Below are 3,905 nucleotides of genomic sequence, written 5' to 3'. Positions count from 1 at the left end.
TCCAAGGGCAAATATGTTGGCTTCTGAGGGGCAACAGCTGTGACCAACAAACCAGGAAGTGCCCCTAGTTCATTAAAGAACCAGCAGGGGGCAGCCACACCCCTCCCCAAAACACGCCCCCGATAATGCAAGTACCAGGATGGAGGCTAGATGTCCAAGTACAGGGAGGATACTTTGAAACGCACATTTTGGTGATATAAAACCTTTTTGATAGGTTACAGGTAAGTTTAACAGTAACAGTAGGTAAACAGTTTATCTCCATAGGGAGGCAGGGGTAGACCTCCTTCCAGAAAAGTTCCACAGTGCACCTTTAAGCCTGTTATGTAATAGATGTAGTGTGTTAGGCTGTACTAATCTGATATGATCCGTACACTGGGAAAGTCCAAGTGACTCCTACTGTAATCTCTTGATCCCTCTGACACTGCTGGAAAACTGTAAGTAATACAAAATATGAATGGAGCAGCTTAATGTTATCGTCAGAAGAGACTGTTGCATTGAAAAGTTACACGTGTGTACAGTATTGTCACATATAGTCTGGTGTGATTTATCAAAAACACTTGAATATACTGCAGGTCTATTTTAAATACTTTAAAATATTTAGCACTGATGCACAGACCAGGCCACGCCCATGAGATAATTCAGCCAGTAAAAACATACTATTATGTCATGGCACATTCATGTTAATTGAAAGTACAGGCCCATGTGTTTGATTCACTGAAAGTATAGGCCTATGTGTTTCTGAATCAACAAGAGTAAGAAATGACATTCTCCTTTATTGAGGTTTTCCATTAGCTAAGAAACTGATGATAAAACACAGATAAGTATTTCTGTCATTAGGCCTAGGTCTTATAACCTTTTAAATAAAAAGAGTAGTCAAGTGTGAACAAGTCGGCTCTTTTGAACAGCTCCTTAAGAAGATGGTTAGATCCGGATCTCATTTTAAAAAAAGAATCAGTGTAAAAAGGCATTAAAAAATTAAGAAAAAGATTTGTTAACACTGAACGCACACAAGAATCAGCACAGAAGGAGAGAAGGCAATGCAAATAAGAGCTTTGTGCAAAAAAAAAACATATTTGGCATCTCAGTAACAGTTCATTTTTGTATTATTATTAATTATAAAACGAGACAGTATTTTGAACGGCTCTTTGACATGAACCGATTCAGATCTCACAAAGGAGCCAAAAGCCCCATCACAAAAAAAAAAACCAAAAAAACAAAACAGTACACAAAATAGACAAAAACCGATAGGCCTACAAAAACAAGGAATAATAACATTAAAATAAAGAGTATAAGGGCAACTATTATGTAAAATCTGACAGTCCGTTACAACGAGGCTGTTTGTCCATAAACAAACACTGGACTCGTGTCTGCTGTCACCGTCTTTACCAGCACAGATCACTTGTTTGCTGGTTCGATCCCACAAAAGGAGGCACCTGCCAGAGTCCGGACCTAATCCTTAGACTCGGGTTTTTAGGGGCCCAGGACTTAATCCACAGCGAGGGCACAGGGCCAAATCCAAGTCCCGAGTCCAAACCAGAGGCCCCCAGAGCTGCTGCCTCAGAACTGGCCCCTAATCCCCCAAACTTAATCTGGACCACTCTCTGCCCCCTCCCCAAAAACCTGTCCCACCAAAGAGCATTGATTTGTTGGTTTCTCTGCTTTTGTCTGCAGCTGCCCGAGTGTGAACGGGACATCCAGCGAGCACAGGCTGAGCCCGGACTTTTGGCATGGGAGATTAGGGTCTGGATGTGGGGAGATGAGGGTCTGGATCTGGGGCATCTGCTGCAGGACAGCCCCATGTTTGAATGAAGGACACAGAGAAGTCACTCTGGTGACTTTGGTAATTGTATCTAATGTCTAAATAAACAAGCAGGGAGAGGAGGGTCTGGATGTGGGTAGAGGAGGGTCTGGATGTGGGGAGATGAGGGTCTGGATGTGGGGAGATGAGGGTCTGGGTGTGAGGAGATGAGGGTCTGGATGGGATGTGGGGAGATGAGGGTCTGGATGGGATGTGGGGAGATGAGGGTCTGGATGGGATGTGGGGAGATGAGGGTCTGGGTGTGAGGAGATGAGGGTCTGGGTGTGAGGAGATGAGGGTCTGGATGTGGGGAGATGAGGGTCTGGATGTGGGGAGATGAGGGTCTGGATGTGGGGAGATGAGGGTCTGGATGTGGGGAGATGAGGGTCTGGGTGTGAGGAGATGAGGGTCTGGGTGTGAGGAGATGAGGGTCTGGGTGTGAGGAGATGAGGGTCTGGGTGTGAGGAGATGAGGGTCTGGGTGTGGGGAGATGAGGGTCTGGATCTGGGGCATCTGCTGCAGGACAGCCCAATGTTTGAATGAAGGACACAGAGAAGTCACTCTGACTTTGGTAATTGTATCTAATGTCTAAATAAACAAGCATATGCTACCAAGGAATATAATTATAAAATCATGCAAGTAAAAAAAAAACTAAAACAAACAAACATATAGGCAGTAGACTACATTTTGGAGCTGGCCTATAGTAGGTATGTTTGTCCTGGTACTGTATGACTCACTCTGTCATATTTGGTAGGCTGATTGAACTTTGATTTGTTTTCTTTATTCACCCATTGACTGACCACCCTCTTTATCTCATGTGTAGTTTAAAGAAATAGTCTAAACAGCCTGCACTGTGCATAGGCTGTGTGCATAAGCCCAGGTCTAAAGGTCTGAAGTGTGCGTGGAAAACTGTCAACAGCATTGAAAATGGAACTGAATTAGCCTTACACTTTTGCCTGTGTGATCCAAACACTTCTTCAGTATTTTACACAGATGTGAGTCTGGTCGCCGGGGAATCTCCCTTTTCATATGGGTGTAATTGACAGGTGCATTAACCAATCAGCGACACGCATGGTCCACAGTACTAGAAACAATAAAGGACAAAAATATGACAGGAACCTGAAAAACAACATGGATTTCTGCAGAATCAATGAGCGAAGCACAAACTGCTCATCTGAGGTGAGAGACATTTGACTTGATTTATAAATCACAGGAGACCTGAGCAGTGGAGCTGTGGGACCAGACTCATATGAATACGTAAAAAAAAAATACAGAGATAACTTTGTGCATTTACCAGGCAACAGACCATCTCGAATCAATTGGACACATCCCACATGCTCTGCTGCCCCCTAGTGGTGTTGATCCCATCCCACCCTGCAGGACTTACAATAGTGGAAATCCTAAAGCACTTGTGGTAACTAAAACTCATACATAGTTATCATAATCCTAGTGTCGGTTTGAGGGGTTATAATTTGAAAAACATATCAGGCAGGAATAATACAATGCAATCATGCAAATATTTCTGTAAAATATTGCATTTAAAAAGTTTGCTTTGCTCTCATTTTGTTGAAAAATGTTGTTCTTGCCTTCAAATATTATTTAAACTGTCACATGATGTTCCACACATTAGCCTCGTCTTTTGCATGAAATGTAGAGTATTTTTATTTAGAAACATTAAAGTGTTATAGTCTTATAATCTGGATGAGAGCGCTGACATTAACCGGGACTAGACCAGCTCTAACCCAGGCCACTCACAAACTGGGTCTGAAGCACTACTTTTCCGATTTCACTCACAATAAAGGATATGGACAGATAAGTTACATTCATCGATATTCTCAGTAACATTTGGTTTTATTGAATAAGGCACTTAAAGAATGATAAAAGTACAGTACTTGCCACTTGCCGCTCAGGCTGAGATGTAAAGTACAAAATACAAAAAAATACATTTAAAACTGTAAAATAACAACAGTGCATCTGTAAAAAATGTGGCTTTCCCTTTGGCACGCACATCTTAGTTCATAAAATCTTTGTTAACTTTGGTTTTAAAATGGCTGAAATACATGTTTAAAACTGTTGTATGTCAGACCTGAAGTGTTGTTTTTTTAAA

This window comes from Periophthalmus magnuspinnatus, chromosome 6 (assembly GCF_009829125.3).
Source record: "Periophthalmus magnuspinnatus isolate fPerMag1 chromosome 6, fPerMag1.2.pri, whole genome shotgun sequence".
Taxonomy (NCBI): Eukaryota; Metazoa; Chordata; class Actinopteri; order Gobiiformes; family Gobiidae; genus Periophthalmus; species Periophthalmus magnuspinnatus.
This window is presented reverse-complemented; position numbering follows the sequence as displayed.